Genomic DNA, 14,547 nt, shown 5'->3' on the forward strand with positions numbered 1-14,547 from the left:
TGTTTTGACTAATAAAGAGCCTCATAACTTCACCTCCAATAAGAGCATTCCTCTTCACCTCCATTTCTCTTATTGAATTAAGGTTAAATATCCAGAGACTGACAGAAAAGGAACACAAAATAACAAAAGAAAGCCTTATAATATTTCAGTTTTGAGGCTTAATACCTTTAATCCTGTTACTTTAGGCACTGAACCATAATGGTAAATATAGCTCTGCTTCTTGTGCCAGGCAATGTGTAGAAGAAAATTGTTATCTTGGCACACAATATCTGCTGATTTCTAAATTTCTAGAAGTGTCATTTTATCTTCTCTGCACCTAATTATTGCACAGATAAGAGCCAAAAAAATAAAAGAAGACATATCACACTACATCTTTCACATAGGGTTAGCTATAGTTTAGTTTATTTGTTTAACTAGTTCATGTTTTGATCTTTTTGGTACATTTGTTGAAAATAGTTTATCTTGCATTATTGAAAGGCAATTTGGGCCTATTAATGAAGAAGTAGTGATTAGATGCCAGCTCATAACTTTTGTTTTTTCTTTTTCTTTGATTGGTACCTATTAAACTTCTAGATTTATAGAAGGGCAGTTGATGTTTTTATAGTGCTGATATATAATTATTGATTGCTGTACCATAGTACAATTAGTAACCAAAAGCTCCACTCATTTGAATGTATTACCTGAATGCCATTTTTTTATCAATCACAACTTTTAACAAAATCAGGGGCTATGGACTTACATGGTGACTACAATCAAAACTTGAAGAGTGTAGAGAGTTCTAAAAACAAAGATTACATCTACATGATCTATGGTCAATGGTGTTCTAAAGTTTTCAAATGGGAAATGAATGTGTCAAGTGACGATCAGGCTGGTTGGCACTTAATAAATGATGTGGCCACCATCTTTTAAAGTGAAATTGGTAATCTTCTGAAAGAAGTGATCTTTCAGCTTGTTGGCAATAATATAAATGAAGCAAACAGGCTGTTAGCCAGAAAAACAGTGCAATTTGTGTATAAATAATGCAACAATTTTTTCTTCCTATTATAAATAAGGCCCTTTGAATTGTCTAAACTGGCTCATGTTGTTTATTTGATTTTATTGAATAGCAGTGACTAGACTTGGGCAGATCTACTGAAAATCAGTCAATAAGTTTTAAAAGAACAGTAAATGAAAATGAAATTGAAAAAAAAAAATCTTGCCAAAGTAAGGGTAATCTCCTCTTTGACATTCTTCACCTTAACAGTTGTAAAATTTCCCATTTATTCCAGTTCCAGTAACAGCTGTGACATTTTGGATATTACATCAATTTCTGTCCCAGTGACAATGATGACCAGGAAAAAATAGGAGGATAAATCCTCCTAGAGGGAAGCAGAAAAGAAATAAAATCCTAGTAGGGGGTTACAACCCTTCCAAAATTTCAATTATAAATAGAAAAAACACTGCAGGATCTCTGTTTATAAAACAGTGAATCTGACATTCCCACAAACATTCCCTGGAATACATTGAAATGTTTGTAAAAATATATGATTAAATGTTATCAATAGAGCCCTAAATGTGCTAAAGGTGAGGTCTATTTGGAATTCTAAAGGTTCTGTTTATAAAAAAAAGGAATCTGACATTCCCTAAAACATTCCCTGATGGGAAAATTCACTGCCATTAAAACACATGGATCTAGAAGATTCCTATGGGGTAATGTTTGAGGGAATCTCTGATGCCTTGTTTTAAAAATAAAGCTCTAAAAAATATAACCTTTTAACCAGTGATTGTAGGTCTAGGACACAACTAGTTATTGGTGGATCCCCAATGTAGATAGAGAGTCACTTTATTTTCAATTTCTGGGTTTATGCATAATGTTTATATTGTATAGTTTATTGCCCCTTTTACTTTCAGTAAGCTCAGCAGTGCACAAAATGTGACAGTTATTTCAGACTATTGACTTATATAATAGGTTTCTTTTATATTTTGCTTTATCCTTTTGTACTTGAATGATTTTCCTTCCATTATTCTTTTTTAGAAATTTGTTCCTGGCTGAAAAGCAATGTTTTGCCATTAGTGTTGACCCCGATCTCTAACTGGCTGTATGTTGCTGGAGGCGATCTAGCTAATATAGTAAGGAGAGAGCTATGCCTTATGTTTTATCATTCGCTAGTACTGTGCTGAAATGGCTTTATTGTTTTGCTTGAGTATAAGTGAAGCTGTATATCATCTATGGTTCGTATTTGGAGAAATGAGTCTGGAGGCATTTTTTTTGTTTGTTTTTGTAGTTTAAATGTTGTTTCATGAACAGATAGATGCAACAGCATTTGGTTATACATCACTTGTCACCAGACTCAAATGCTGCTAACTATAATCTTTGGTGTATTTTGTATTAGCATATTTTTTTTTTCTGTTCAAAAAATGTTTAATGTCAATTTCTGATGTTTGTAGTTAATGTGTTTTATAAAAGAGGGTTAAGATTTCAGGGGAAGGGGGGGTCATTAGTCCAATAAGGTGTTATTATTTTGCCTAGGAGAGGATGGGGGGAAGACACGCTTTTTATCGTCAATGTTAAACGATAAAACAATTTTAATTAGAAATTGATGTAGACCTATTACTAACATAGACCTACTAAGCTAGATATACAGCAGGAGAATAACAAATATTCAGAACCAAATGCAAAGAAATTGCTTAGCTTATACGGTGTTTACAGTATCACACGGGTACGCAGCAATGATGTCTCAAATTCCCGACCCGTTTTAGCCATTAGGCTTCCTCAGGTGATAGTTGAGATCAGAAAATTGGGACAAGCATAGTGGTTTAAAACTCCAAGGGGAGATAAAAGAGGACCGATTTTGCCATTTTGATCACATGGAAGAGACGTTTACAATGTTGAAAGATTGAATGTGATAAAGGGGAGGATTAGAAAGACTGATTAGGAAGGATCATGTGTTTTGTTGCTTCAAGTCGGAGGAATATTCTGCCAAACTGAAATAGACGGTAAGACATTATAGATTCTGAGGTATTGGTAGTAATCATTGGATTTGGATTGGATTGGATTGGATTTCTGACTGTTGATTTGTGGTCTGTATAGTGTGAGGAACGAGATGTCAGCACCCAGTCTCAAAAAAACTTCCTATAAAAAAAATTTCCCGTAAACCAACCAGCTTCATATTTGCAGATAGGGATTATCAAAATTTCTATGAAAACTGGGGGAAATTTTGGGAAATAAAAATTCTTTGCAACTGATGCTGAATACAAAGTAGATTCATTTGTGCTTTTTAGGTATAATGGCCATTGTAGGGTGGCACCTAAATGCAACCATCAGCAGAGCTTTACTTTATTTACTGAGTGAAAATTTTTTTGCAGAGTAACAATTCCCTTCGGTATGTGAACAACTCATACATCCTTGCACTGCAGGATAGATAGATAGATAGATAGATAGATAGATAGATAGATAGATAGATAGATAGACATGGACAAATGGATATCTAATACAAGTTTTTATCTGTTGTACATTTGATATACACATACATTTCAACATTCTGCTTTTAATACATTAGACTACAATATGTGTTAAAAAATATCATGTCCATAAATGCTTTTTTCAATAATTTACAATGTATTGTGAAATTTGGATTGTCCTCTTAAATTCCATTTACAATCTTTTTTTCTTTTGATGACTCCTTTTCCTTAAAATAAGACTCCCTTTCTCATTAATAAGAACATTATTCAATATAAAATTGTGTCTGCACTTTGATGTTTATAAGACTTGTGAAAGAAAGGCCCAGAAGTGAGGGCGGTATTTCATATCAGAATAATATTTCATTTGCAGGATACCTTTAAAAAATGTTATTAAATATAAAATACCCCATTGTTTGTTCCTCTTTTCACAAATCTTAACACATTTCTCTTGTCACCTGGCCTTAAATACAGATCTTCTTTTACAGGCTGCCAGGACCTGCCTATAGCTTGACAGTTTACAAGCATATGTGCTTGTGTCTGATGTCCTTTCATTGGAATAGAGGTTGCAGGTTCCATGAAGGCTACAAAGGCTATTTTCACAGCTTGTTCACACTATACAAATGCAACAGATGTCAGTATATGGACACCAGTAATTAGAGGTGCTATGTACAGTAAAATACAGGAGAACTTGATTTAAAATACAACTGGATTCAGAAATTTCAAGTCAGAATCGGTACATGTGAATAAAAGATATAAAATGGCTCAGCCAATCCATCTGCCAGAAAATGACAGCAGTCAATGTTTGGCATCCAGATAGCCCTACTGTACCTCCCAATGGCATGTACCATCAAATGGCTAAATTAGCTGACAAGATGACAGCTGTCATTGCCAAGTGGTCAGCGAAGAAAGGATGACAGCTGTAATATTGGAGTGAAAATCCTGTTGGTATACTTCACCCTAACCAATTCAGCTGCCAGATCATGACAGCTGTCAGAGCCAGAATGGCTGAGCCCTACAATTCCTGACTTTGGCAGGTACAGTGCAGCCCATTAAAAATGCCAATTCTGACTTGGATTTTTAAAATCTCAACTGATGCAGCTGAATTTGTGGAACTTTAGGTGATAGTGATTTTTCATTCTGCAGTTTGATTTTAATAGTGACTAAAGGGGAGATAATTTATGAATCCAATTACTACAAGAAGATCAAATTCAAGCCTTTATTATACAATAAATATGCCTAACTTATAAAACATTCTGGCACCGCATAGGTTTTCATGCTATATACTTTGAAAATGTAGCATATGTCATGAAATTCAGCAGATGTCTGGCCTGATCATTTGAACCACATTTTTACATTTCACAGTTTTATATATCTATATAAAAAATACATAAATGCACATTTTGACAATACACTAAATGTGTCAACTTGGTTCAATTCCATCATTAGTATTTAGAGAACTTTGTTCATGATGTTTATTAAAAGCTGTTGAAATGCCTTTTTGGTCTGGATATTATACTTGCATATATGGGAACTCAGGTCAAAGCTTGTAAAAGAGCAAGAGGGGATAGGTGAACATACCCATGTTATATTTTAATGGACCTGGTGAACATTCATGGATTATGGCAAACCTATTTGCTGGATGCCCATTCAGAACCCTAGACCCGACACGGATGGTAGTCTGTTACTAAGGTAAATATGGGGAGCGCAACAACTGAATGGGGCACCAAGCAAATAGGAACGGTGCTTGCCATAAGAAACACCTGTTGGACAATGCCAGCAGATTCCCCATTGGCTAGTGGTTTAGGCAGCACTGTCTCTCACAAACTCTATTTAGAAAGTGCATGTGCAATGCACATGCAATCTCAATCATAGAGAATTGGGTATGTGTTTGGTTCTCAGATTTCCTATTTGTAGAAATGTGTGGGGAGTTATCTACTAGAGAGATTTAAACTGTTTACTTACCAAGGTGAATTATTACTTTACTGCAAAAAAGTATGTTCAAGGGAAGAAAATTGTAATTTTGAAGTCAGCAGAGATTGTTCTCTCTTGCTAAGCTAAGTTAAATATCCTTTACAAGGGAATATTTGAATTTGTTATACGAACATCCCAAACTCTTTTAATAAACTAACCCACATTGTCCCACATATCTTTGCTCCAGGTTTGACACTGAAAGCCTGCTTATGAAACCAGTTATGTTTCATGCAAGGTGGACACCAACTATAATTGACTGCTTTATAATTTTATGCAAAACTAGATGCAGTGCATGAGAAATACATTTAAACCCCAGCATATAATAAAAGGCTTTTCCTAGTACCTGTTAGCTACATGATCTCAGTATAGTACCTATGAACTCCAAACCCCCTAGGGTCAACGTACTAATAGACTTCCTGGTCTGTTTTTCTTATGCTGCTTCATGTGTCTTAATCGTAACCAGTGTCTTTCAACTAGCATTCCATGGAACCCTAGGGTTCCTCTAGGGGTTACTAAGGGTTCCTTAAGCAATGAGAAATTTGTGACTCTTGGTTCAGTTTGAATGACCTCCAATAATCTTTTTGCCTATCTGTAAGGGTGGAAATGTAAAAAGTATTCTGACCACCACGTTATTATATCATGAGCTGTGGATACTGTAATTATAGCTATAGTTCCCTGAGACCAAGGGTTACCACATGTTAAAAAGGTTGAGAAACCCTGCTGTAAACCATTATCATGATGGTTGCCCATAAAAAGCAATGATGAGTCGAGGGATGGGTTCAGAGCCAGGGACCAGAAGGGTGGTTAGAACGTCCAGAAGGTTCACAGCCCAATGTAAGCATTGACCTAGAACTTAAATAGTTTCAGTAAGGGATGCAGTAGTGTGAACCTGCTGATTTTTTTCCTGCATTGGCAAAACACAAATTATTTTTTTAATTTTGTAAATAAGCAGTTTATTATACCTAAAAGAACATTTATTAGAATATTTTTCCATAGGGGTTACAAAGTTATGTAATAAAGGCTCAGAAGGCTTGAAAGCTTTGCTATAAAAATGGGGCGTTTTACTGCTTAAAAGCCATGTTCTTTTATGTAGGAAGACAAAGATAAAAATGCTTCCAGGCTCAGTCATTAAATTTTGTCTTTTATCTGTAATAATAAGTAATATTTGCCTTGGCTGTGTAAGCTTAGTCATGCATACACCGGAAGATTGGATTGAAATCTGCAGGCTACATGTCCTTTGAGCTTATGAATAACTAATACTGTCTGGAGATCAGGGATTTTTACATATGCGCCAGCCTCAATACTTGAAAGTATTCTGAAAAAAACTGCAGGGATGTGATTGGTATCATTTAAAGGCAGACATTTACTCAGTCAGCCTGAGAAGAGTTTCTTGATTGATTCTAGTTGATTGTTTCACCAAAGGGGACTTCTCACTCTTAGGTGCCACTTAATGTGAAATCTGCAAGTGTGAGTGTCTTTCCAGATCATGTCCTGAGTTGTATTTAAAAAAAAATATCTGTTCAAATAGAGAAATAGAGAATGTGTGTTATATTGCAGTGCCCTGAAATGCTTCATCACCTGTGTAGTTGTCTGTTATGACACCAACCTATTTATTACAACAAATTGGACAACACACAGAGATATACATACATATTGCACTGCAATGTAAGAATGTCAGACATTGCTTTCTATACAATGTCTAATGTTCCTGCAGTTTGAACATGTGGGGTGCAGTGTACAACTTTACCAAAATCATATGCTATATAGGCAGGCCCTATCCCCCAAATTGTATACTAAATCAGCCTAGTATATGAAGGTGAAGAGCATATTGTATCTGTTGGCTGCATAGTTAGTTGGTTGCATGGTCAGTGTTTGCAGCACTACGTCACAAGTTTGCATCCCAGCCAGGACATTATCTGCAAGAAGTGTGTATGTTCTTCCCGTGTTTCCATGGGTTTGCCTCTGGGTACTCTGGTTTCCACCTACATTCCAAAAAACATGGAGTTAAAAACTTGTCCTATAATATCAGATTGTGAGCCCCTTTCAGGAACTGTTAAGGATATGGCAATGAACTTTGTAAAGAGCTGTGCAATATGTTGACGTTTTATAAATACTGGCTAATAATAATAAGAATAACGTTAGAAAGATAATTATCTTAACCCAGTCTTCTACATTTTGCACCTAGGTCAAGAATGATGCCAGTGCTGTTTTTGGTCAAGCCCTTTAGTACACAAATCAGGCAAAATCTTGCAAAAATACCCTCTTGTTATACAAAGTGTTTTCTTACCAGATTTTGCCCTGCTCTACATTCCAAAAGATTCTATGTAAACAGATTGTTGTGTTATGATTTACAATGCATTCAATGGAATAGGGCAATTTATCCTAACTCTACCATTTACAGGTATGTTTTTCATATATAAAGTAGATGATTTGGAGGGAGACTACATGTTTATACCTTTTTTACCCAATATCATATAGGAGTTGGTTTATTTACCTCCTACATGGTACCACAATTTAATGTAGTATAAAGGAAAACCTTTTGGCACAGTCAATTTCATAATTGCTGCACGCGATGGCTGCAAATCGGCTTTGATTCTTGTTATACAAATACCAAGCAAGCTTATATTGCAGACAGTTCTGGCTACCTTTATATACTATTTGTTATTTAGATCAGACAACACAGTTATAGGCAAAAAGAAAGGAGTGAACAATAGAATGGAACATCCCAGAGCTACATATTATATCCCAGAGATATAATATGTATTATACACATGAATTAAACTTTACTCTTTGCCTAGCCCTATAATGTTCTAGCTTTTCAGTGCTACTTTAATGAGCAACAGGCTTCATGTATAAAATGTATTGATCAAGTTGTCAGCTTTAATTAAACCTGAAATATTGAATTGTCTATACAAGGTCTTATTGACATAGACATTAAAAGGGTGCACTGAAGAGTAAAAGGGTGTATTAAGCTGAACACCCAGTACAGATCAGCATTCAGTGAACATTTGCTTCTGTATTGTCTAAAATGTTGCATGTTTGTCTGCAATAAGGGATGGTGTCCATGTTTGCCCTAACTTGGGTTTGGTGCATTAGGTGTTCTCTACTCGCCATGTTTGTCAACTGAAGTGAAGGTTTGCAAACAGCCAACATCAATGCAGTTGTCTTCTTAACAACTGGATACCAGCTAATCTTACCAAATAATTTGTGAATAGTAATTATTGGGGGTGCAGCCCATAACAAACACTAATCACAGGGCACTGCTGACTCTGGCTCCCAGGAAGGTGCTAGTGTATACCGGGGCAGCATTCTCCATGGGGACAAAACCCTAACATATATGTTAGCAAGGGGGCTAGGGCCATTACCTTGCAAGTGTTTTTGTATGCTCATTGAACCTGTAGTGAACCAGACAGGGGGGAGTTTGCCCATCATTACCTGCCATATCTAGCCAGTACTTTTTCCAGTACTTAGTAGACTTGTGATGACCTATTTGTGGAAATAACTATTGTCTAAAAAGTTTGGGAAGTGACTAAAGGTTAAAAGCAGAATAACACTGAGGCAAATCCATGAGTCTACCCACGTTGGAATAAATAAGTGTTCTGCAAAACCTTGCTGAATTTGGCAAAACCTGTAAGATCTAGGTTCTATTGAAGTCTATGTTTTTGATTTAAGAAACCACTCCAAGGCTGGGGGGGGGGGATACACTTTCATCAATGAACTTAGGTGATCCAGAAAACCTGGAAAAGATCTGGTCCAGGATTGAAAACATTTGCTAACAAATAATAATTGACTTTCAGGAAAGTAAAGGTTTACTGATGAAAGTGTATCTGGAGAGCTTTAATAAATCAGACCCCACGGGAGATCAATCTTGTGGTTCTATTCTGGCCATTTTTAGAAAAATTGGCAAAGTACTGTTAAGAAGGTATGATCTGCTGAACACTGATTCACTGAGACATATCAAAGGAAAAACAAACATACACCGGAGAAGGTGTTTTCACAAAGTCTCGATTACATAATTGAAAGTCCTTTATTTACTATATTTAGGGGATGCTTTATTGTAGGCAGTGTTAATTTGTTTCCCCATTATTGGTAATTAAAAGGGCAGGTATGGCCATAACCTCCGTGCCTGGAGGGTCAGGCAAAAAAGGAAGGTGTTAGAGGAGGGTAGGGAACAATGGCCTCTTTCCCATTTTGGAACCACCAAAAATAATTTGGGGGGTTTTCGGGAGAGTAAGTGTTAGGATATTTAAGCCCCCTTTAAAAATCGTGCAACCAGATATCTATGCACTACCAGGCGAATGAGTACCATAGTACCCATTATACCCATTACTAGAAAATAAAAATAAAGTTTACACACACTGTGAAGAGGTCCATTACTCAAATAAAAACACAACCATATACTTTCTAGCTCAATGACTGTAAGCAAGCAATCAGTTCTGCAAAATTGATATCTAATTTCTTCTTCACTTCTGTTGATTTTATGAAAATTTTTAGCTAGTCTTTCTGATTGACTGGAATAAACTATCTGTGAACCCAAACTGGATAAGTGAATACCCCAGGATTCAGCTTGAAAAAGTTTTTTTCTAATCTTGCTCAATGTTCACAAACATTTCAGCATAATGTATTAAAGCTTATGGGGAAGAATCTTGTTATTGGATTCTGGTCCTTCATAGGGCCAATAATAAAGGTATCATCAAAGAAAGGAAGTCATGAACTGTCATGGCGGAAGTAAAAACAAATTGCTGTTATATATTTACTTTTGTGACTCTTCTAATTAGAGGCAAAGATGATGCAGTGCATTATAGTTATTTCTGGCAGTAACCTGCAAATATTTTGGTCAAAAGCTTGCTATCCACTGGAAACCCATTATAGCAGTGAAGCTGCACCTCATCAAAACTCTATTAAAGATTAAAAAAAACTACTTCTATCTAAACAGAAACCTATATAATGATACTCCAGTTTCTTGAGCCTTTTTAATAGAAAAATCCTTTTCTGGAAGAGCTCCTTCTTGTAAAAACTTACCAGTCTGCCACTGCTTCTACTTCAGCCTATATGTCACCTCTAAAAACAAAAAGAGGAGAAAATAGAAATATTAATGGAGCATATGATTTTTTATTCACACAAAAGTATTGACATTCAAAATATACATTTTCATAAGACTCCATGACATTTTAAAGAACAGTTTGCCTTAAATATATCTGTTAAATGTACTTATTCTACAGTAAACGTTTGTTATACTGCACACATAATATTGCTCCTAATTTGATATTTACCAAGTTTATCTTTCTCAATAACTAATTGTAATTGTTAAAAACATACTAAAGAATTGATATATTTTATTGTTATATAAATATATATACATAGATATATATTTTACTGTTTGAACTGATAATAAAGTCTCTTTAAAAAGCAACTTAGTTAACTTCATAACATATTCTAGATTCTTGATATTTGTACGATTTGCTCTTTTAAACCTCTACTCATTTGTACCATGCACAATTAATAAAGAACAGAACCCTTTCACCTGATTACAACAGCAATATGGTAATTTATGGCTCAATACACCAGCTAATTTGGAGATATATGTAGATATTTTTCAACTGATTTTTATTAAAAGCACATCTAAGTATTTACAACTTTAAAGGAAGGAATTGACCATTAACTTTAAAAAACCAACAATAAAAATGATCAATCCAACCTCTTATGTTATACAAAATTCACTTTTTATGGCACAAATGGGAGAACAGATATGCAAATACATATCAGTAATGTTATTGCTAGCGATAATGATGTAACGCCTTTGAACTCTTTTTCATTTGCAATTTATAATTAATGCACAGATCATTTGTTATTAAAAATTGGATTGCTCCTTGAAGACTAAGTGACCTTTGAAGTGGAAATTTCAAATGACACATCTTTAAATTTGTGCAATTTTCTAAAACACATGCCAAAGTGTCTAAAGTGAAATGAGCATAACAAACTAAAGTACATACAGAAGAAGGAATGCAATAAATTTTATTCATTTGGTTGCTTTTGTTAATGTATCGTACTGCAGATATTATAAAACAAATTCTTTATAAGTGAGTTATGGAAAAACAAAACTTAATTGAATTGCAAACTAATCAACATCAATGTATAAACATGACTTGGTAAGGGCTGAGTTAAAAGGGGGAACCTTTAACCACATTTATTTATACCAGTATAAACACAAATACAGAATATTTTTCAATTTTTTTTAATTAGGCACCTAGACAGTTCATCCCAGTATAAATACCAGCCAAATGACCATTATTACCAGTCACATATATCACCAGCTTGGTGTATTTTTCCAAAAACCTTATACCGTTACATATGTCACACATTTCCCTAACCGTAGGGACTTAACCTTTTGTTGATTCCAAGCTTTTGAACACACATTTTGTATAAGTTTTCATTCACCATTTTCTTTATTTGGCACTGTTTATGCACCACCACGTAGCAAAAAAAGACTCCAGGCCTTCATATAGACCATAATTAAAAGATCTAGACTTCACTTATGTGCACACCCCATGCTTAATGTTCCCAGGCTCAGCTCTAGTCAGCTTGTGTCAGACTGCCATATCACCAGTGTAATAGATAGGTTTAGACACCACTATTAATTTTGATTCTAGTTCTGTTGTTCACTCTGTGCCAAATTACTGGAAGTCACCGAAGACGCAGCTGTTCTCCATACAATCTTCAAAGCTGGATACTACCCCAAAAACATGTGCAAATATTGTCTTAACATCCATAGTTATTTGAGGCATCAGATATCTCCAACATCCTTCCCTTATCCAAGCACAATTAATCATTTAAGTGTAACCCATTATTTAACCAGCCTTGAAAATTTTGTCAATAGTTGCTTCGAAACAAATCAAATACAACCCATTAAATTTAATTTTAAATAAATCATGATCTTTTCCCTTGTGGCTGTAAACCTGCCCCTCTATTTGTCCAAATTATATCCGAATGTCAAAAACCAGACAATGCATTAAACTCTGAAATGAACCAAAAGGTACAAAAATCACTGCTGGAATTAAAGAACTTTACCTTAATAACCTAATTAGCAAATTCCCCCAAAATTTCTACCTGGAGCTGAGCTATGTCAATGCAAATTCTCTGTGTTCTACTGATCCAGTACTACAAAGCTTCTTTATACCTTCAGACATCTCTTTTCCTTTTTGGCTCCTAAATTAGGATCCAACTTGGCTAAAACCCCATTTAGATCTGCTGAGAGCTTAACAAGTAAGATATAGGTGTTTCCTTCCTAGAAAGCAAGCCAAAGGTTGCAGCCTCCGATTGCCCACTATATTGTCCTTATTACAAAGGCCTTCAGCAACCCTTTACCAGTTGGTTCATTTGATAGAAAATATATCCTCCCTAATCTTGAACTTGCAGCAACAAATTTTAACTCAGGCTGACAATTCCAGGACGTAATCTGTATATAACATATATATATATATATCCTCCAATATTACTGCTATATTTAAAATGGCCATTTATATATTTTTACTTTGCATTGGAGTTACTACTAATAAACATTTTACAGATTATGGCCCTGATTTATTGCTCTCTGATGCTGGAGTGATTGCACTTTCATCAGTGAAACTGGTGAATGAATCTGTGAATCTGGTCCAAAATTCAAAACATTTGCTAGAAAAATCCATTCCAGGTTTGCTGGATCACCCAGCTTCATTGATGAAATTTTATCTTCTCTAGCCTTGGGGAGCTTTATTAAATCAGGCATGGGCATACGTCTGCTTTATTAGTAGTGATGGGCATTCTTATCGTATATCAGTAAATCATCCAATTCCGATATTAACACCCCATATGGGATAATAAAAATCACTCCCTGTATGACCTACTGGCAATCTGAGCTAAAAAAAGTAGGGGGTAAGTCCAAAAATTGAAGAGTAAACCTCTAACCTTCTTATAAAATATAAAATATGAAAATACCCACAATAACAGAGTTCACATTAAAAAAGTACAAACCAACAATGTTTTACAGGTCTGGAGTACACTTTTAAGTGCAAGAGAAAGCTGTGTATACAAACAATATGGAATGTGTTTGCCTGATTATTTGCTCAATGTTGTGTATCCCTGGATTATTCCAGACAATTCTAAGACACCTGTGTGCACAAAGCAGTAATAGCTGTTGCTGTATCTATAATTAGTATGACACTGTGTGTTGTTGTAGAACAATGCTGAGTTGAAAATATGTGGATGATTTTCCAAAAAGTGCCAAAAAGTTAATTTGATATTTTGTTTTGTAGTTAGAAGGTAAAAAACTAATTTTTATTTATAAGTTGTCCCTTTATTTGTGCAAAATTTTTAATGATGGATTGACCAAGTTGGGAGGGACTCAAAAATCTTAGGCAAGATAGTGTTCATACATGTGCTTAGTAACTGTGGTTGAAACTTTTCATGTTTTTTTTTACATTGGTCACAATACATCATGGGATAATTGTTTTCCTGCTGTAGAACACCAAACCGCTGGGAAACAACTGCCCCTAAAAATGTAAGAAAGAGATGCACGAAGCACCTCAAAATCAACCTATGACTTTAGACATTCAGAGTTTTTCACCGCTCCAAACAAAACCCTTTAACACAATGATGACAACTACGGAGCAAATGGCCTTCTTTGGCTGTTTTTACTCATTTTCTCAAAACATTCCCACATACTATCATCAACCATATACCAGTACATCAGTGCAACTTTAATATCACAGCAATATATTATAACAGCGTATAACAACATTTTAACAACCTAACTCCCTTCAGGTTGCACGTCCTCCACCCTAACCACCATTAAACCAGGGACCTGTGTCTTTCATCGATATACTGTATCTTGCTCCCACACACCATCTCACTACCTCAGGAATGGTAATAACTATGCCCACAATCCCTTAACAAATGAACACCCACTTGCTGATTAATAACCATTTTGAACACCCTATACCATAAATGGCTCTCCACACCACTCCATTACCTTCTCTACACACTGCCCTCGAGGACCTCAAACTGCCTGTCGCCTAACCACTAACAGACCCATTCCATGCCTAAGCATTAAAACAAACTTATTTGGAGGAGGGAGGTTGGGAACCTTCTTCCCTGCTG

The sequence above is a fragment of the Pyxicephalus adspersus genome, chromosome 2, assembly GCF_032062135.1.
Source record: "Pyxicephalus adspersus chromosome 2, UCB_Pads_2.0, whole genome shotgun sequence".
Lineage (NCBI taxonomy): Eukaryota > Metazoa > Chordata > Amphibia > Anura > Pyxicephalidae > Pyxicephalus > Pyxicephalus adspersus.